Here is a 23,075-nt window from a genome sequence, read left to right as displayed (position 1 = left end):
ATGTCTTTAATATCCTGCCCTTGATAGTTTTTTGCACATGATGCTTAGTCAATTCTCGTGAGTTATTTAATCCCTTTTCGCCCCCTGATGTGTGTTTGGACTGTTTGGAAAATGATATTAAAAATTAAAATATGTATGTAAGATGTTTCCCATAAATCTTTAAGTTGTATGGGTAACAGCCAAGTCTAATAAATAAAATCAATAAAACTTCAAAGGTCAATTTTATTATACAAACGTGTTAACAGACCATGTAAATGGTAATTCCTCAATTTTTGGAAGTTGTGATCCTGCTTTCTTCTTCAGGCACTCAGTAGGGATTTCCAAAAGAAGACACCAAAACCTGGAGATCTTCACTGATATATTCAGGTAAATGTTTCAGCTCCTTATTGACAGAGTCAAACACCAAAATGAGAACGGATAAGCTCTTAATGCAGTAGCATAATAGTGTAGTACCAGCACACACTGTAATGTAAACAATCCCTTGTGTAAACATTAATATTGATATATGAATTCAGACACACTGTGATGCAAAAGTTGCACTGACCACCATCACACTTAATTACCTGATAAGGTACATCAAAAAATAGCATAACGTCTTAATTATACTCTATAAATGTGTGGTTTATATATTAACTTCTAACAATTTCAAAAAACAGTCATGAGAAATTGCAACTCCAACCCTAACCCGTTTATGCAGGCATCATACAGAGATCTACTTGATACCCTCTAAAGTAATAAAGTTATTGTCCCATAGTATTTTACCAGGCAGGTACTTTGTCTTTAAATCTACTTTCTTGTTCTGATAAAGTAAATCAACGCAACCAAGTCATCTTAAAAGAATGTTTTTGAGGAAGATAGCTAAGTTAGAGCCTAGTAGAAAGTACTAATATGGTAATTTTGAACATTTTCAGTCCCATCCTTATAAGCAGTTTCATAGATAATACTTCAATTTATGCAGACTATACTGGTTTGGGCCAGTTTCCCAAATCATTTACACTGTGGTACAAGTTTGTACCGGTTTTAAAATAATTTTATCTCCATTTTACAACACTGCAGAAAACCTAACGGAAAAAAAAATACCACACTAAGTGAGCCAACATAGTAACAATATTATTTTGTTTATTATTCCCGTCTCTTCTTTGCTTTATGTTTACTTTTTTTTCTGATGCCATGGAAGTATCAAAGGATATGCTAATGATAAGCCATACTGCCAGTGACAGGTAACACTTCAAAGGTGAAATGCATAATTCTCTAGTAACCTTGGTAGCGTAGTCATCTTCCCTGAAGCACAGTGCAAAGCCACTCTTTTTGCACTACATTACTCACCCTCAGAAATTAAGAAATAAATCTCAGGTTTTGTTGCTGGGGTTTTTTCTGTTTTGGTTTTAAAACGTCTGAGTAAAAACTTATTTGGAAGTATCACTGCTTCAAAATGGGCAGTGTTTTGTTTCAGGTTCAGCTGTTGAAAGGATAAAAAGAAAAGACATTTTAGCACTAAAACAGCAATTGTTTTCTGCAAGTATACTGGTAAAGCTGCACAAAAATATCTGTTCAGCCATCTCGAATTGCAGTATTCAATTCCTGAAGTTTGAACGGCAATTATATTCAAATATTGTTTACATATAAAGACCAAATCTTGAAAAATTATTTGGTTTCCTATTTGAGATGTCTAACTATTTACATTCCCAAAGTAGCTTGGAGTCATTCACTTCTCAGCTCATTTAACAGATTTTACACATTTCTTCCACCTCAACTAATGTTGCCTGAAACGCTGCAAATTGTGATTTCACATTATAGAGGAACAAATATTAGAAACCTTTCTAACCAACCTGCATAACAACTATCACCTTTACCTTATAACAGTAAACACTATACTCTCTTCACATCACATTTTGCGACCAGAAAGCATACTATATTCAGTCTATTGTGTCTTTGTACATTACTGTAGGCAAATGCTTTAATAAGCTTTTCTCTAAAAGCTCAAATGCAGAGGAGCCTTATGCTTTCAAATCATATATTAATATGATTGCAGCACAGATTTTTAAACAACTGCAAAAATGAGAAGCTTATACATACCGGCTAATTCATGTTTAAAAAAAAAAAAAACTACAAGAGATGTTAATATGTAGCAGAATAGCTTGATTTCAAATATGAATAGGCTCAAATTACACATTTCATACCTGAAGCAGGATATTATACTGCCTCCAACACCACACAGCAGTGTCGGCATGTTAAATTCCAGCAGTACACTAGCTTCCCACTTATCTTTTACTCTTCCCAAAAGACAATATATATATAACAGTTTCTTTTTTGTTTTAATAATGTTACTTGAGTTGGTGTTGCTTTTTAGCTGTTACTTTTCAGTCATTCATAGGTTTTTCTTAAACAACACATTTACACATTAACATTGCATACAATGGAAGGAGCAAGGACAAAGGAATGTGCTTTGCATTTGGAGTGGACAAAACCAAAATTTGAGGCTATTTGCCACATTCCTGTTAGAGTTCATTGTATCATGTGAAAAGTAAACCTACGTCCCACAGGCTTTTATTGTGGAAAGTTCCAAGGCACCACAGAAATTAAGCCATTAATGCTTATTTTCACACTGGAATTGCACAGTCATTCACATCCATTGGCAACTTGAAAGCTATTTTTCCACGGTCCCTGAGTGTGGAATTTACTCTAGGATCTCTGGAATGGTATCTGGCAGAACCCAGATTTCTCCATTCCAGGAGTTTAGAAGGCAAGTAGTAAGCTATCAGTATCAGCTACAATATACATTTATTCAAAAAGTTTGAATTCATCCTTTATCCAGATCAGGATTTAGAAGTTTGGGAACACCAGACAAAACACCACTAAGAACCCCACTAGCCCTGGGTTCAAGAGAATGGATTTTTCTGTCTGAAAATTTAATCTGTTTCAGTCAAGTTTCCAGAATTTACTCTTTCCCATCATTCACACTGCCTATTCATTAAAAGCACATTCAAGAAAACTAAACACAGAACCACTTTCTTGAAAATGATTGTGAATCTTAGTTTTTAAAAGCTGCAAACATGCATTTAATTTACAGCAAAAAATTGCCTGGCTTGTTAGCAGACAGCTCTGCATCACCAGGGCCTGGGCTGCTCCTGGACACAAGGGAGTCAGCAGTCTGAATACAGAGTGCTGCTGACTGTTTCGGGAGAATTCAGTGGTTTGGGGGTTACTTCACTCATTTTGGTTCCGTAAGAGGGTAGTAAGTAAATAAACACATGAAGATTTCAGAGTATTTCCTATGAGCTACCAGGATGAAATAATTGTTTGCACAGATGCTTCCACAGCACTGAGACAAGCCAGTTCACAGGCACTTCAATATCACCTCAAGTGCTAACAGAGGACTTCAAAGCAGATGTCTGTGACCCAGCCAACACTGCTTTAGTTTCAGAGCCATTTGCCTTCAAGTGAAGGCTCCTTTCCACAGGCACTTATTGTAAATCTCTTATTCAGAAACACAGGTTAAGGAACTTCAAAACCAATTAATTCTGTCCTTTAGCCAGAAAGAAAAGTCAAAGCTTACTGTCTCTACAGCCTGACCACTGACAGAGGAAAATAAAACAAAACCAAACAAGCTGTTCATTCAAGTAGCAAGGTGAGCTGTGGAGGGGAAAGGCTTAACAATAGTATGCCTTGCTCATTAAAATGTAGGAATATTCCAAGCACATATTCCATGGTTGCATTCATGGAGTTAGCAGGACTAGCTAAAGAGCAAGTGCAAGGATCTGTAGATCTTTCCTGGGTATAAGAGGGCCAGTATCAGTCAGAGGAGAGCTGCAGAGACGGAATAGCGCACTGCTCACAAGCCTCTCTTCACAGAAGGCAGCTGCCTAAGGGAAGCAGCACAGCTGGGGGGGGGGGGGGGGGGGGCAGAGGGAGGCATGCTAATTCAAGGCTGGTTTATTATCTGCTTGAAGTAATGAAATGAGCCAGTGTGGCATTTCATCCTTGAGGTTTAAGGTTTATTTTTAAATCCAAAGAAAATGAAGCTCACAGATACTGTGAACTAAGACAGACAGATTTTACACAGCTTACCCCAAAATTAATAAATGCCTTGGTGGTATTCCTTTCTTTCTTTTTTAATTAAGTGATTTCCAGATAGAGTAGACAGCCGCATTAAAATTAAAGGATACACCAAATCTTATTACTAGTTTTGCTGTTCTGCAACTCCAGTGAGAATTTTGCCATTTCCAGGAGCTCTCTGTATTTCTGCCTAGTTTTTGTCTTGTTCTGAGGCAAATTGGATGCCAATTCCAGAAAATGAGGAAAGTGCTATACAGAATTAATTTCAGTCGCAATTCCTATTTCGAAGCACCTCTTTGAAGGTAGTACATGCAGCAGATTTGATATTCTCAGAACATATGCATCACTGCATACCTACTTTGCCTGACAGTTTAAGTGAGACATTTAAATATTCTCTTGATTGCAGTATTCCACATTTCACCTAAGTCCCACAAAATCCCTTGCTGTCAACGTTTTCCTCCTATATCACATAGTACCTATCATGACATATTCAGAATTGTAAGGAATATCCACAGAGCAGAAATGCTAGCTATGCCCTATGGCAAAAGTCAGATTAATTGCTAAAATGAGAAAGAGATCCAAAACACTGCTTGGGGACCACTCTGAAACAGTATCTCTTGCCAAAGGTCCTTTATAAACCCTTGAAACTATCAGTACGCAAGCTGCATATACATCAAACCTAAAGAAAAGAAAATAGTCCTCAGGTTTAAAAAGAACTTAAAATAAAAACAAAAAGAACAATGCTGACTTTTGGCAAAAAAATTAAATTCAATTAAAAACTTGTCAGTGGTTTCTGTGTGTGCAAGAAGAGAATGACATTTCTAGCCAAAGTGAGAGAGACCTCTGAATACATGACAGCCAACTAGTGGGGGCTCTCATCTAAACATCTGGGAAAATGCATTCGTATACTTAGATTTGGGCATTACAGATTCTAGATTGGAGCTGACCTTTCAGAAACACCCTTCCCTGCAACAGAAATTACGACCTTTGAGTTTTTCTTACTTGGTTTTATTTTAATTAGCTTTCTACATAGAAATCTATCTCCTTGCTAGCAAGCTGCTGAGTCTGGGCTTTTCAGGCTGTAACTACTCCACAACTAGACTATATAGTTTCCCCTCCTATATTTGAGAGCAGCTGTGCACACTCAGATCCTGGAGCCCATCTAGACCAGCATTCAGTCTCTGAAGTGGCCAAAAGAAGAAATTCAAGGAAGCACAAAATAACAATGCAACTACATATGATAATGTTCCAGAATACCCTGCCAGGCTTCCAGTCTGGGGGACATCATGAGAATGGAGCAACCCCCTTAGGAACTGCTCTGGAAAAGAGCAGCTGCCTGCTTTCCAATTCTCCCTATCATTTATGATGTTACTAATTGTTTCTATATATCGCATCCTTCAGTACTCTTTTTTTCCAGAGTGAGGAATCCACATGTATTCAATCCACTTGCAATAAAGTAATTCAAACCTGTGATTATCTTTGCTCCTCTTCTCTGAACTTTTTTAAGTTCATTATTGTCTTCCTAAGGCCGAAAGACCCAAACCCCACACTGCTGAAGGTGCAGCTGCATTGCAAATTGTGGTACTCCTTGGCAGACAGTTTACACAGGAATTGGGAGTTCACAGCGGCCTTTCTCACAGCTGAAAGCACAAGGTGAAAAGCCTCAGCATAGACCAGAACAGCACTACCAAATTGCAAGTGAGGTTTTGAGGTCTGAAACATGATCATATAGACTGACATAATAAAGGCTGAAAACTGGAGCCAGCTGGTTGCCCAAACTACACCTCCTGCTAGGACCCATCAAGCCCTTGGTCACCACTGAGTGAAATCTTATGATCTTTTCTGCTACCTCATTCTTGCATCATGATGCTAGTCACTCCATCACAATACCATCAGCACTCACCGACTAGAAACGTATATATTTTTTGGAAAATAATTAGTGTTCAAGGATTTCAAATGTTTTCCCTGAGTTTCTACTTATGAATTTTATAAACTAAAGTTGGCATATAAATTATTTTCTTTATTTCAACCCCCTGATAAATGTCAAGTCTGACCATCACTAAGGCAAAGTGAGTTTCTCATACTTTGAAAGTGGGTTTTTCCTGTATTTTTTTTTGTTTTAATGACACAACTAGTCATTACCTAATATCTCAGAATCCCACCATTTTTAAATAAAGTAGTTGTTTTCTCTTCTGTGCTACCTGTTTTGACATCAAAAGAAATTAGAAGAGAAATACCAAAAGTGCCATTTAGCATTAGTGAGCAAGGAGGAGAAGCAGCATGGGGGAGAGTACTGAAGACAACTGAAACACTGAAAGGTCTTCCCACTCAGGCCCCATAGAAGAGATGGGGATCTCTCCAGTTGTGCATTAAGATACTGAAAGTTAAGACATGGAATTAAGTTTACAGTTTAAATCTAATGTAGCTTTTATTTGAAATTTATAGAGCTTTCCTTCAAGACCATAAACATTGCCCAACTGCCTGTGGTATGAGGTCTTTTTGGAGCACAGATATTTTTGGTTTTATTCTTTTTTTTTTTAAGTATCACAAAACTGCATTTTATTATGAAATTTCCAATACCTGGGGAAGCTTTTTTATGCTGGAATTTGATAGGACAATGGAGCACCTACTCAGAGGCTGCCAAGTTATGATTCACTAAGCAGAGTCAAGGTTAGACCCAGATGCCAATAAAGATTCATTAAGTATGAAATACAGTATCAGCAGTGTCATTGTAATGACCTGAACGCTAATTTTGGCTCAGAGTACTCAAATTCCCCAATGAAAGAAAGGCAAAGGGGAACAATTTAATAGCTTTTAATCACAAGTGTGATAAGGCGTAAAACATTTGAGAAGATATTGGAACCTATATAAAAGTAAGAGTAGGCAAGTGATATTCAATGTTGCAGAGTAATGGTATTTACCTAGATTTTTCTGTATTTATTCCAGTGCAAAGAATGCTTTATTTTCCCAATTATGTTAATGTTACTATGTTGAATGCACCAAAAATATACATTATTTGCCTCATGTAATTCATATACAATGCCATACCAGAAGACTAAAACAGCTAATTCAACAGCACCAAGGGAAAGGAATAAAATTGATGTGTAATTTTTCTACTTTCAACTCTGCATAAATAAAGAGCATGAGAAATAATTAGCAGAAATGGAAGGCTGGATTTTTAAAAGAATCTAAATTGTATGGGAAGAAATAGTGAGGTTGATATGCCCTTTCTAAAATAAAATTGAAATAAAATAAATAATTTACCAACCTCCTTTTGTTGTTTTGTTAGTTTTGTACTTTTAATAAATTTTATAGCCTGTTTTCATGCCAGTAGATTATACTTGTTTGTCTCCCAAGAAGTATTATAGGCAACCAATAGTGAAATCAGACTGAAGGGAATTTCATCCTGGATAAAGTTTTATGTTCCTTTACTTTAGACTCAAATTATAATTTCAGCCCACTTTGGATTGCAGTGCAATTCATCAAATCACTTTCTCATTTCTACCAGTTACGCTGGTACCCACAAGGATTCCAGCCTTGTAAAATATGCACAAATATGGGAGCAAAACAATTGTAGGGTTTTGCTGCGCGGAGCTTGTATCACAGGACTAGCCCTAAATTCTACTTGAAGAAATGTACAGTGTTCATGGCTACTTATAAATGCCATGTCTTTGTCTGAATAGTGGAACAAAATTGCAGAATTTATATTTACACCTGGAATGTTGTGCACCCTCCTGAGCTCTCTGCTCTACAACACAGTCAGAACAATCTAAGGTCGTCTTTATGACATGAAGCTACATTATACCATGATTCTCAGCTTTTCTGCTGCAGAATGCAGCTATTTAAGACTTCATTTAATTATGCATAATATATGAAAGGCTTCTAATTTTGACTTAGCTCTGTCATTTTAGATGAAATACTTATACAGAAAAAATAGAGTTTGTGTTGACTACATCCTATATCCCTTTAACATAGGGAATCATCAGCAGGAGCAGCTGGACTTCCACGGTTTTCAAACTACACAAGCTAATGTTTCTCCTATACCTGCCATGCACTCTTAATGAGATACTAGCAGTAAAACCATAAATGCCTAGAGGTCGATACAATATGTTACATAAAAATGCTTTAAGAGCATGTAATATAGAAACCATTATTTTATATTACTTTAACTTTTAAACACTTTAAAAGTATATTCTATTTCTCTGTTGGTCTTGTAGTAAAACCATATTCTTATCCGTGCCATCACCTGATCATATAATCAGGGATCATGCTGACACAACTACATGTATTTTCACCTGTCCCACCCTAGAACTCCCATAGGTATGCAAATTAAGGAGTCTTGCAAAACTGTCTGGGTTATACCTGAATGAAAAACTGTCTTTAAAATCTAGTCATTAGCAAAAGAAAAAGTACACCATCATAGTTTCTAAATACTTAAGGAATTAGGCAGTGCGTAATCAGATTAGAATGTAAGATGAAGACCCACATGATGAGTAACCCAGCAGTGCAGACCAAGTAGACGTAGTCATGATTATGAAACAATAATTTACAGAGGGCTGAAGATAAAGAGAGAAGAAAATCAACAAGTAGTCCAAAATTTAAACATCAAATAAAACAAAAGAAAAGCAGAAGTTCCTTAAGAAGTAGCAAGCCTGTTGGCAGGGAGGCAGCCTGACTACAAAGGATCTAAGAAAGTGGCAGACAGCATCAATATAGCATAAAGCAAGTGAATTATTTGCCTCAGAGCTCCTTACAAAAGTTGCAAAGCAGTAATCAGCAATTTTATTTTTAAATGGGACCATGAAAAACGGCGAGCAATTCTATGAAGTGTTTGTGTGATCTATTGCATACAGCCAGGGAAATGGAGAAATAAAATATATTTCCACCAATTAATTGTGTCCTCAAATGGAGAACGGGGCGCTGGGGAAAAGTTCAAAACTGCTACCTGCAGCCAAGAACAGAATGTAAGATACTGCCTGCATTCTCAAAGATACAGATATGCTCGAAACAGGTGAAAAATACGGGATTAATATTACAGTAAAAATATACCTCTTTCATCTGCTCACATCCATCAACATTCATGGTATGATATGTAACAAAGCTGACTTTCAATGTCCCATGAGAAGATGGGGAAAAAGAAAACCCCAAAGACATCAATCAGGCAGCTCTCTTTATATGGGTTTACATTTTGGAGTTGTGTTTATCTAGTTCTGAGGAGCTATTGCTGCATTTTTATCCTGCAATACTCCAAGGTCTCCTGCACATTTCTTTGGGTTTGTACAAAGAAGCTAGGCCAGCATCATCTGTGTGGTTCACTTCTCTCTCTGGACAGAAAAGTAAAAGCATGCAGTTGTGTCTAACACCACATCACACTTATCTGAGCTCAGACAGCATGATGAAAAAGAGGAAGACAAAAGCCAGAAACATGCAGCATTTTCTAAAAGAAAATATGGGGTTTTTTTAGTTAAAGATAATAACAGCTCCCAAAGAACTGTACTGTGAGCTCAGCAAACTACTTAGTTTTTCAAATGCATAACATTCATCTCGTAACTTTTAAAGTTCAGCCCTTCAAGATGTTTACAGAATCACAGCAAATCAGATTATGTTATCACACCATACATATCATGTCAGCACATAAGAGAGAAAAAAAAGCCCTCCAAACCTCTCTCCAGTACTGGACAGCAATGCATGCTGAAGAAACAGGCAATCAGTGTTTTATGGGTTTCTGGAGTTAAAGGTTGTCCATCAGTATATTAATTAGCCACCTCTGGACTCATCTTTTACAAATTTATCCAATCCCTTATTGGATATAACCCCAATCAAGAATAAAGATCAAGAGGTTTGTGATTTAATCTGTAGATCATGAACATGGAATTATATAAAAAACAAAAGGAAAATATCTATTCCCATTTCTATAATGATTCATAGTGACACTTAAATGGAAACTGCTTAATTCACAAGTCAAGGCAGTACTTCCACTTTTAGACGTCAAAAACATTTGCATTAAAAAAAGATAATTTAGTCTTCTTAGACCTATCTCAAGAATAACACTGCAGTGATATTTTTCAAGTGTAAAAAAGTACAACTCCATAAATATCCCTAACTGTAACATAATTAAGATAAATGCAAAATTAATGACTCGAATTACTAATTTACTGGCACATTTACAAAGTGTTAAATTACCATCTCATCACAGGATATGGGAAATGAGTGATAAAAATACGATTTTCCTGATAAAACTCAAGTTTCTTCAATATGATGAAAAGTTACAATGTAAACCAAATTTTTTTAATTACAGATTTTATTCTAGTCTGTTAAGCACATTAAACATGACAAACCTCAATGTGCTAGCTCCAAGGGGTACCAAACCCAAAAACCCCACTGATGAAACAAAAGGCATAAACTAGCAAATAAATGTGTTTACCAGTGTTCTCTCTTAACATGTTCCCTACCTGTGTGACAAAGATTCACCAGTTAAAGTTAAATACTGTCCTATCCTTACACATAATAATTAACCTCAAAGAATTAACCTCAGATACCCCACAATTTTTTCTGGTACGTGTAAAAGGTTGTCCTGTAATCCTTTTGGGGAGGTTGTAGTGTTTAACCCATACTAGGATAAATCTGGGAAGGGTGATGTACAGATACAAGAAATCTCTAAGTGCATTTTTCTGCAGCATAGCTTGCTCAACCAATTCCAGCTTGTTTTTAAAATAGACATTGAAAGGTACAGAGCAGTTATTTCTTTTTTCTTGCATATAATGTTGTCCTGGGTTGAGCAGCAGCAGCCATTTTTCTCCTTCTTAGGAGCTAGTACAGTGCTGTGTTTTGATCTTTTGGCCTGGGAACAGTGCTGATAACGCCGATGTTTTCAGTTGCTGCTCGAATGTTTGGTCTGGCCAAGGACTTTCTGAACCTCATGCTCTGCCAGGGAGGAGGGGAGGCCGGGAGGAAGCAGAGACAGGACACCTGACCCAAACTAGCCAAAGAGGTATTCCATACCACAGCACGTCATGCCCAGGATGTAACTTGGAATGACCCGGAAGGGTTGGAACTACAGGGTTGGAGAAGGTATCGGTCGGTGCTTGGCTGGGGGGAGTGGGGTGAGTTATTGGTCAGCTGGTGTTGAGGTGTTGTATTCTTTCCTCTTGTTATTTCCTTTATCATTATTATTATTGGTGGTAGCAGTAGTGATCTATGTTATACCTTAGTTACTAAACTGTTCTTATCTCAACCCGTGGGAGTTGCATTCTTTTTGATTCTCCTCTCCGTCCCTCCAGAAGCAGGGGGAGGGCAAGAAGGGGGGAGTGAGTGGACGAGGTTTGTGGTTGGGTTTAAACCACGACAAATGTGTAGGTTGCATTTTTTTATTGCACTAAAATGGGCCTTCAGAAATAAAGGGCACAAGATTTTTTTATAATGTAGTATTTCTGGAGTGCTTTGTTCCACAACGACTTCTGTAATTTAACCTATATAATAAAGAACAAATTCATCATTAAAACTTCATTTTATAGTACTAGTTTGGAACTGTTTATTTCTTCCATGAAGCACCTTTTTGTTATAATTTACACAAACATTCTGTCCTCCTGGAGTACTTGGTCAGCAATGCCAGAAGTAATCATCCAAGATACGCTGTGCTACCTTAAAGGACAGAGAAATATACTTGACCCAAGAATACATAGCTGTATCTATTTATATGGATAGTAAAACAACCTATAAAGTGTTCTCTACAGTTTATTGTTTGTTCCCTTCAGTGTGTATAATTTTAAAACCTATACCAAGGTCAATGTGGCATAATTACATGGTATTGAAATCAAGATGCTACTTGAAATAAATGACTACACAATTGTTTTTACTATTTCTGCAGCGCCAAAGACAATACATCAAATGGCATTTCAGAAGGAAGCTGAGTTACACAATATCCTTCCTTCCAAACTTAAATATCACAAAAAAAAAAAAAAAAAAAACAAACCACACTTCTGGCTCCCCACTCCAACACAGATTTTTAATCTTTGTTTTTCCATTTTGAGATTATAAATCTTGAGCACAGGTGTCATGCTCTTTCACAAGTGCCCTGCAGTACTGCTTTACAGAGCTGGGGCCCTCAGCTGCTCTTTCCACAAATCCTAATTCTAATAACATAAATGTTTCAAGATCCTTTTGTCTGTTTACACAGAAAGATTTGCCTAGACATTTTCACGTAACCTCACATTCAAAGCTTGTCTTTGAAAGTAATTTGAAATCCATTAACAATTTTTTAAGCACATTTTAATAAAGCAGTAAAATTGATCAACAGCAAGGCTGGGTTTAGTAGGATTCTTTCCACCTCTCCTATCATCCCTAAGGCTGGTTGATCTCCAGTGCCAACGACTGAAGTACCATCAGAGTTTGAGCACTATGAGATTCAGGCTTCATCAGCTTTATGTTATTCCTGGGATGTTGCCCTTCTGCCTTGCAAAAGACTCAAACCTAACAATAGATTGGTGCCATGTGTGAACCAGTTTGCCTTATTCCCTCAGAAAACAAAGTTCAAGTCCCATTGCATTTTTTCTGAAGCACTAGAGATTCAATAACTAATTTGAAACATTTTTTATTAAGATAGCTAGTCTGATCTAAAGAACTCAGCTTTCTGCAGCTAGCATCCATAAGAAACTAATTATCTACAAATGATTTGAAGGAAAAGATGCTCACCTGCTAGTATGGGATGCAAGAGCAAAGAAGTTTAGCACACTAACCTACACAATATCAGACATGAAGTATCTCATGTACAGAAGTGATTAGACAATTGCCCTGAACACCTGCACAGTCACCACAGAACTAAAAAACCACCCAAATAGGAAGGTGGTTTAATATCCACCATAAGCCATCACTGCCGCTCCAATAAAAAGAAAGGAAAAAGGTGTAAAGGGCAGGAAAAAACCCCAACAACAAAAACCAGTGTCTCATGAGATGAACAAGGGAGAAAAAAAGGAAGCCTCTTGGGTTTTTGTGTTGGGATTTCTGTGCTGGATAATTCTGTCATAATTCTCAGACTATTCCACCACAGCCACACAAACATTTGCCACAGAGCAATGGAGGGAAAGGAAAAGTAATGGAGAAAGGAAAGAGAAGCCAGGACCTCTGGAAGCTGATCAGATACATCTTTTTGAAGAGCCAGTGACAATTTCCAAGAACATCGAAGCACATACTAGGGCAATTCAGACATCTAAAAGTCATGAACAAAGCTTGAAATTTTTTCTTGGTATTCATCAAAAGAAACACTGGTTTTAAACACCTGATGTTCTAGTTTGAGCTTCAAGTCTGATCTTCATTATAGTTGCCTTTCACACAGCTATTAAAACACACTCCAAAACAAGAATGTTAACTAAATGCTTCACTTCACTCGCTCTCAAAAAAAACCCTGCTTTTCCAGTAAACAAAGCAGCATTTCACCTCACTTCATATCTGCTTATCTCTCCTGAAAGTGTTTCACATAGCACTAGGCCAGTCATGATAATACTGATTTACTCAAGCAGAAATTATGGCCACCTAAAACTCAGTGCTTTTGCAGAAAATTTTTTTACTCCCTCCCTCATTGGAAGCTGCATAGTACCATCAGAGAGCCTGTGCATGCTACTAGAGTCCACTTGATTTTCCAGTCTTAAACAAACTGTTCAAGTAGCGGAAGGAGCATGAACAGTTTCCTATATAAATCTATAAATTGTAATTCTATTCAGATATGAAGTTAGAAGTAACTATAGTGTCCAGGGAAAATTAGATGAGGCAGAATAACTTTTGAACCACTAAAGTGTTAAAAATCTAAAAGGAAAGAGAAAGAAATTGTGCTGACCAGTGCTGTTCTACATTTGGAATACGTGATCAGCTGTTAGAAACAATCTAACAAATTAATTAACCTGGAAGTATTTTAGGTTAAGCAGGCATCTTCCTACCTAATTACACTGAAGCCAAATAAGCTCAAGAATGGTGAAAGTGAAAAGGATAAATGGGGTATTTGCCCTCTGTTGTCTGTGTATGAGGTTCATCTCTCACACAGGTGCTCCAGTGGCAGTTTAGGCTACTCTAACATACCAGGCCTAACACTGACAGAAGCACTATCACAAATAAAGGGCAGAGTGAAGAGTGAAAATAAAGAAAAACCCACAATAATACAAAACCAGAAAAACCCCAGACCTAATGGATTCTCTTTACACCTCTTTTCATTGATATGTTCCTGAGCACTTCACAATGGAGAATCACCCATAGATGACAGTCTCTTTCCCACTCAAAATATTGATAAATGACCTTTCATTAAATCCCTCCAAGAAAACTATTAATGGGCTCCTCCTTACTCCTGCTCCAAGCATTCTCTTGTGCTTCACAGACCGAATACTGGAGTCGAGCATCATTCATGTAATGAGAAAGAGAGGCAGCAGCTTGAAAACACACTCTGTAACTAATGCAGGTTATGCCAAACAGAGCATTCTAAGAGAATACCATTTCTCATTATCTAAGCATTAAATTGGATTCAGAAAACAAGCTAATGTTACATGAACAGCAAACAAGCTATAGTGCATCTTCTCAAGAGAATATTTATAGTAAATTAATAACATATCAGTAAGCGCTCTAAAAGTGAACTGACTGAAAATTTTCTATTTTTTATTGACATAAAATTACCAGTATTTATAAAATTTGAGAATCATCTTTATCATTCCAAAACCAGATTTAGTGATATCTATTTATAATATGAAATAAGAATTATAATTGTAAGTTGAACAGGTGACAGTTGTGCAAGTGGAATTCAGTTTTAATTATAATACATTGCTATTTGAAGTGACTTGTTTAAATCATGAATTGAACATCAAGTTGAACGATATGACTGTATTTGTTAAAATAATTAATGGTTATGTAAAACATTAAAATATGCTAATACTCTGAGAAAGCAATAAGAAGTAAGTCTACATGAGGCTAGTTTATCCTACTTCATTATTCCAAACCTACTTTACTGGCTTTTTTTTCCCTGCCGTGTGGAAAGCTATTTTATGTTGATGGAAAAGACTGAACGTTACGCTGTTTTGCAAGGAAGTCTAATATAACAATTAGTGTGTGAAGTGGCTGGGGTTTGATTTTTCTCTGTGCCTGTATTTTCAGATAAGTGCGCTATCTTTTAATACTTTTAATTTCTTTTCTCAGCACTGATGATGAAACCATCTTAATTGTCTTCAGCAGCAAATCCTTTTATGCCTTCTCTACAAGTATTTATTTTATTTATTTATTTTCCTTACTTAAAGGGTATTCTTTTCTTTTTTCTAAATTCACTAAATTTCCCAAGACTGGATAGGCTGTACGTGGACTTTTTTTTTTTTCACCACATACATAAAGGCCGGAGTTTAAAGTACAAGCAAAAGTTCAAAGCATAGTTCAAGTTGCTTCCTATTTTTTTTTTAATATTGATTTCAAACTGTACCAAGACAATAAAAGCTCCAAATTTAAAGAGCCATAGACATGTGCATTTAGGAAACAGTAGTTCCTAGGTATCGCATGGACCATGTAATTGACGTAACTCCCTGGAAATCTTGACAAATACATACCCCTGAATCTCCTAAATATGATCAACATGATCTACTGCTCCTTCCTGGAAAAAGGTAGCTTGCAAGGTCATATTTTTTCTTTAATACATATCAGTCCTCAGAGATCAAAAAAGAGAAAATCCATTGTGAGCAGACAAAAAAAGAAGGGGGGGGAGGGGTATGATTTACAAAGTTCTTTTTATTTAAAGTCACTGCAAAGAAAGAATTCCTGAACTTTTAAGAAATAAATTATTAAGCAGCAGAAGAATGATATCATGGAAGTTTTGCTGGTTTTCTTCCTGTGGAAGTGAAATGTTGAGAAACTTAGTATATATGTGAAAAAGCAATTGAATTTTTCAGGTTTTGCCTCTTCCACCCCATCACTACCTGTGATAGAGAATAGCTTTCTCTAGATTCAGCTAACCTGGATTTTAGGACACTTCAGAGTCAGATGAAGCTTTAATCACTGCTTTTTGTCTCTCTGCTACAATTCAGAGAGCTCTACAGACAAAATCCCTAACTTCCATTAAGCCTATCTAATTCCATTACATAAATGGTACAGGTATGAGATAAACTGATTATACTTCATCCCTTCATTTCCTTTGCTCACCATCATCGTGCCTGAGGACAATCTCAGCACTCATATTGCAACTCTGTGATGGTAATGAAGGTTAAGAGAAGCCCACCTGTGCTCCAATAAAAGTAAACTCTCCACCCCCACCACCTCCCCCAACTCCAGAATACATAGCAACATCCATTTACAAATATACACATTTTTTGCGAAACTCAACTGAAAAACAAAGCAGCATTATGTGATCTAGCTGATATTAGCAAACCTAGAGTAGGTTTGCTAATGCTTCATTTGTTTAAGATTCTAACTTCTACACAAAAGCAGCCCTTAAATCCAGCGGCAATAAACACGAAAAATATTTGCTTTGCCTCTAAATACTCTTCAAACTGTGACTGTAAGGGTTATGTGTCAGGCTACTGAATACTCTTTTGGCCATCAGTGGAATGCTAACCATCTTTTCATTTTCCTCCTGTAGTCTGATTTTGCCAAAAAGTAAATAAAGCTCTTACTGCTTTCAGAACACGAATACGTCACTTACATACAAAGGATACCAGTAGAACTATGAACAAAATTCAAATGATAGCAGAAGTAACTAGCAACAATTACAGTTAAAATAGTAAATGTGAATACAAAAATACTGCACAAAACCTTTAGTTTGTTGGCAGTAGTTAATACAAATGTAGCTATCTCTCCTTTATTCATTATGTCTCTATTCTGCAATTGAAAACTATTTTTAAGTATTTATAGTAACATTGGGGGTTGATTCACCACAATTTCTTTCTACTCACAAGCATTTATAATTTTTTCCTCCAGTAATTTTATAAATACAGTGGGGGGTGGGGGGTGTGCCTCATTTCCATTTGCTGATAAAAACCACCCATCCTAACATATTTTAAAAAATACATATTAAAAAAAAAAAGATCAGAATAGCACCCATTGAACAGCTCAGTTTTAAAGAGTGCGTGCTGATAGCCATTTGTCTTCCTTCTAATTCTGTAGATGCAAAATAACTCAATGAGGGAACAGAGTGGATAGTGAAAAATTTCTTATTCTACATTTAGAAATAGTGTGCTTGGCAAAGTAATGTTTTGACATTTAAGACCTTTTTACCTTCTATTATATGAATATAAAATATGAATGATTATTTGCTTCTCTTCTCAACAATGTCTTTCCCAATCTAGCCTTGATCAAAGTGATAGAAAATCAGAATATAAATACAGTGTAATAAAAACACACAATGGATATTGAAGACAGTGTACATTTAAAGCAGTCTCAAAAAAATCAACTCAAAAAACACCTGGAATATTCCTCACAGCTCATTTTTTCTTTAGTCACTGTGTGAAGCTGAAAAATAACGGCTTTCAAGTCAAAAAAATACAATCTAAATACTAAACCCCATCAGGCAAAAATATTCTGTCCCCAGTAAATGATCTTAACTGGTATAATGACATCATCGTGACAACCTTAGCTTCCCTGAAGTAACAGGTTTTAAAAATTTTTATGCATGCAGGGATGTATACTAGAGATTACTTTCCAGCAGTTCTTAATTCAGAGACTATATATTGAGAAATAAAATGGAAAAAAAAAAATGCACATGGCTGTTATTTTAAAATCCCATAGTAGAAGGAGTATCAAACATTTTATGCATAATGATGTCTGCATGATTGACACCTGGCTGTAAGAAACAATACACAATGGACCTCAGACACTGGCTATGTCTTGTAGTATATTACATTTTATATATCTATAGCTTTGATATAAAAATAAGATAATTATACTGCTGGGAAGTTTTCTGAGCTGTAAAGTGCACAAAAGATCCAAAGCTCTGCAGGTCCGGTGAATGTTTAGACATCAGCAATACGGTTACCCATGATAAGCTCTATAACCTACTTGGATAACCCTGCAGATTCATACCTCCACTTAGAGTTAAATGCTCCTTCAATCTATGTGCAAAATGTACATGTATGCAAGGTATTAATTCAAACCAGACTTCCTTTAAACTTAACAGAGTAAAAAATGTGATTTTATCTTATTTTACAGATATACTCCCCTATGTTCAGAACTATATCTGCTTTTGTCACAGATATTCAACACACAAAACCAAAAAACAGCTCAATGGTATTAAGAACATAGATCCAAGACTACTGAAAAGAAAGACACATTTTTTGGTTTGACTGTTTTGTTTTTAATCCTACATCAGGTTCCCATTTTCCATATAACATCACAATAGCTTTTTGTCTCTAGCCCTCATCCATTAAATAAACCTTCAATAACTTATTCAAGTCCCTTTTACATCACCCATAGTGCCCTTTCACTGCATTGTGTTCTCCAGTCCTTTCTTATGACTGGGTTTTCTCTGCTTTTCCTCAGGGAGGATATAGACTCTTGTTCCTCATTCTGGTGATATTTGCAGGGACTTAACCACTGGCAAAAGTGACAATAGGTTTAAACAAACAATGGGGAAAGAAAACAGTCAATACTCTCAACTGAAGAGCGTGACAAAAATTACCCACCCTAAGAACAAAAGAAGCCCCCAAAAGATTATATATAATCTTCCTTATCGATCGGATCATGTGATATAAAGATACCTTTCTAAAACCTGAGTTTTATTTAGTTTGTTTTCTGTGATTACAGTCTTATAATTTATGAGTTCAGTGACATCAAGTGGAAGCAGCAATAGCAAAGTGAATGACTGAAATAACTTCTGGAATGGAAAGGTATTTAACAGTGGGTAAATCAGACAAGTTAAGTGTCTGGTTTCAAAGTCCCATTCTAAATGCCACACTCAACCAACGAGAAAACAAACCTACCTTCTGCAACAGTGCATATGATCAAGTGGGAAAAAACTTACAATTAAGTTGCAAACCAAAAAAAAGTTAAATTCCAAATGCACTCAAGTAAACAGTAAGGTATATGTGGGTGGTTTGTAAATAAAAGCCACACTCATTGGCTACAATAGTCAGTATAAATTCTTTACTAAGCTTTTATAAATAAGTCTACTCAGAGCACTGCGAAATACTTATGTAGAGAAAGAAACTCCAGGACCTTGCCCTCTCTGCTTTGGATTGCTTGCCACGATCTCCATGTTCATCCAACCAAGTTCATTTTGCACTCACCAACATGTCTCTTAGTTTCTAATAAAAATTAATTTATTGATAAGGACAGCAATTTACCAGCATTGCTTGGAAATATGTGGATGCAGTACATGTAGTTTAATAATTTGCTTACATGTATACGTACATATATATGCAAAAAAATCAATAGTAAGTTGTATCTGTTGATATTATACATAAGCCTCAAAATACGTGTGTGTAAAGATATGTACCCACACAAATATACATCCACATACCAAAATGTTCTAACCAGATATGTATACGAATAAGCACAAACATTGCAAATGCATACATTACAATTCAACTGTGCATAAACAACATCACCTTAATAGCATCTGAAAACAGTTGAAAGACCGGTGGAAAAAAATCACTGGTGGGGGAAAAAAAAAAAAAAAATCCATTTTTCTTCATTGCAAATATTCGTTAAATGCAAATGCTGATATTCTACTCCTTGGAAGAATGTTTGTCTGTATGTGGAATTTCATGATAAAAAGCTTTAAAGTCCACGGTTTCCCTAGATAAACCCCACTGGCTTACTGATGCATGAATGCACTGAAATTGAATTACTGTACAACAGCAATTACTTTTCACAGTACAGTTATAATGAGAATCAGCTTCACAATGAACACCAGGCTGCTACAGCAGGAAAAGTTAATAAAAAGAAATCTCTTATTTGCATTTTCCACTGCAGCAAGGGTAGTTGCCTTAATGAAAAATAATCCTTAACACTCAATTTGCCATCTTACAAGTAAATCAACAATCATTTTTAAAGGATTCTCTTTACTTGCAAAGAAACACTGATAAAAGTAGAAATTCAACTGCATAGCTCAAGTTTTAATAATAGCCTTTTGAATATTCCCTAGTAACTTATTTTCATTTTGCTTTCTTTTTCACTTCCCTCAGTCTTCCTTTGATTTTTTCCTACTACACCATTAATTCGGAAAAGTAAAAGCACCAAATGTAGTTTTGATTCCTTTTTTTTTTTTTCACTATTAAGCTTGTTGCAGCAGTCCCTTTTTTTACTGAGCATTATGGGATCATGCTCCATTCTTCTTCAGTTTCAAGTAAGTGGAATCACTAAGCCTTTTAAAGCTTCTAAAAAAAATAAAACAAAAATCACAAATAACTTTAAATTTAGACTGATCAAGCACATTCCTATGACTGAAATGACTCAAAGTCCAAGACAAGCAAGTGAAGCAATACCACAAGTAACAGCGAACTATGCATGACTCTCAAAGGAATTGTTTGGGTTTGGCTGTAAAATTAAACTCACTGCTGAGCAACTCAGGAAAGATTCCCACTTACTCCACTTTATGGGCAGTGAGATATTTCCCAATTTGATTGTTATTGTCTTAAATAGATACATCTACATTTGTCTCAGCTAGAAACAAAGCACTAGCAACATCAGATCAAAACCACTCTTCAGTGGTTTTAACTTAATGTCACAAATATTTCAAAATGAAACCTTAAGTTGCCTCAGAAAATTGATCAAGTATGGCAGTATTAGGAAGGAAAGAGTTAACCAAAATATCCTGAACTGACATAAATTTAAGGTAAATAGTGAGCACTGGAGGGGGGAAAAAGTTGCTTGCAAGGCTTTCCATCAGTAAGTAGATGACAAAAGGTTATATAATTGGTTTAGCACTTTCAGGTTTCCATTTATTTTATGTATCTGACAGCACAAAAATAGGACAGTCTGTGATAGGATAATTGCATAGTGAAGGGTAATTCAAACAGTGGATGAATATGATAAAAATCACACTGAACCAACTAATCACTGTGAAAAGCGATGAGACAGAAAGATAAAAATTCAACCAGAATATAAAGAGGGAGGAGGGAGAAGAGAGTTCAAATGTGATTAGTAGCTTCGAACAAGTTAATGTGTTTGAGAGCAGAAAGCAAAACAAAAAAAATGAATGTCTTTTCAAGCCATCCTATTTCTAAATTTCCAGGTCTTTCTTCTTGGCCTTTCATGCAAATTAAATATTTTATACACTGCATCTTTCTGAATAATTGCCACAAATTGCTGTATCTGCTAGAACCTGAAGTATGTTGATGAAAATGTTTTATCTAAAAAGTACTTTAAATGAAACCATGGATTTTGATGTCTACTTGAAGCTAACTCAATGGGTAACGTTAGAACGTTTTCTGAGCACCTGGATTTGAACCCTCACAACGGTCACCCCGTTATTTCCAGACCTGAGAGACATTTTGCAAGGTACTCCTCATTTAGTATTTACCCCAAAATTTCTGCCAGTGTATATAAAATGCTACTGTGAATTCTAGGTTTCAGTGCTCTTCATACAAGTTTCCATCAAAAGCTTATGTCAAAATTCTTTTATTTTGGAGCCAAGGTGATAGATTATTACTTTGTCTCAGCATGGAGCTGAGGTCATAGGTACATAGGAACTTGAATTCCTGACTCACCTCCCCAGACATAAGGACAAAATTATCTATGAAACACCAAAGATGGAATCCATACACAACCTACACTGTACCAAAGGATTTTGTACCTATCAGGACATGAAATGTTAAACACTACTTACTACCGGAACAGAAAAGGTCATTCACTACATCTCCAGCAACCAAGAAGGACCACGTTATGTAATTATGGAAAGAAGAATAACTTTATTGGAAGGTACTCCAAACAGACCATGTTTTAAAGGAAGTGATTCTTGTCCAAACCAAGCTTCTAGTTTCCTTTCCAAAGATGGAAACCTTCCAAAGAAGACTCTGGATTTGTCACATTTTCTGGCACTAAAACCCTTCCACGCACTGTCTAACTTCACAGAAGTTAGGCTTATTTTTACTCAGAGCATAGTGGCCTATATATTTTTCCTTCTTAGACAAAAACACCATCTGCATGAAGAGGCCAAACCAGCTCTAAACACAAACATTAAAAAACCCCACATTTGTTACAAAGTTCTAATCAAGAGACAAACTGCTCTTTCCCAACACCAATTTACACTGATGGAACACAGCTCCTCTGACAGCAAATATGCAGCTTGCTGGTGAGTGTTGCTCTGAGAATGGGGTTTTTTTTCCACATTGTTCTGATCTCAGGGCAGCATTTTACTCTGCTAAGGAACAAGGAAAACACCACCCTTGCCCCCAAGTCAATATTTTGCAGGCTTCTGGAAGCTGTGTCACACATCTTATAGCGCAGTTTTTCTCTGAAAAACAGACTGTAAAAATAGCATTGTGGGGTTCCATGTTTATTGTCTTTCTCTGCTTCCCTGCCAAGTGTGCTCAGTTTACAAGCTGAAATATGTTTTACTTCACTGCCAGCACAGAAAATTCAACCTCTAAAACGCAGCCAAATTCCTTCCTCTCTTTTGCACCGTAACAAATAATAAAAGACTGAAGGCAAAATTGTATCTACAGTTACACAAATGGAATCCCTGCCTTCGGGTGATGCCTTCATCTCAATAGTTGAGAGACAAAGACCTTCAACTCAACTAAGCAGGCAGATCTGTCTGAAAAAGAGACGGCTGATGGTAAATGGCAACGCCATAACGTCCTGTTAGCTCATTGCTACAGGAGATGCAACAGGACAGTCACCTGAATTTCTGGTAAGAACAATGCAAACTGTAACAGGAAGAGCTGCTATTCTTTAGGACGCACACATTACAAAGAACTGTTTGATATAGTAAAACATAGAACAAATTTTTTCTTCTTTTTTTTTCCTTTTTTTTATTTTATTGGTAAGTCTAACCTAATAGGACACTAAAGCTACTATAAAAGACGGGTCAGAATGGAGAACCAGAAAAACAGCCAAGCCAAAGCTAC

The 23,075-nt window shown here is 36.3% G+C and overlaps 1 protein-coding gene across 1 annotated transcript in view; it reads right to left on the bottom strand.

The window, feature by feature from the left end:
• CACNA2D3 (calcium voltage-gated channel auxiliary subunit alpha2delta 3) overlaps positions 1-23,075 on the bottom strand; it is a 498,676-nt gene that overhangs the window by 336,618 nt on the left and 138,983 nt on the right. The gene's annotated exons all lie outside the window — the stretch shown is intronic.

The sequence above is a fragment of the Lathamus discolor genome, chromosome 7 (genome assembly GCF_037157495.1).
Source record: "Lathamus discolor isolate bLatDis1 chromosome 7, bLatDis1.hap1, whole genome shotgun sequence".
In the NCBI taxonomy this organism is placed as follows: Eukaryota; Metazoa; Chordata; class Aves; order Psittaciformes; family Psittacidae; genus Lathamus; species Lathamus discolor.
This window is presented reverse-complemented; position numbering and strand designations above follow the sequence as displayed.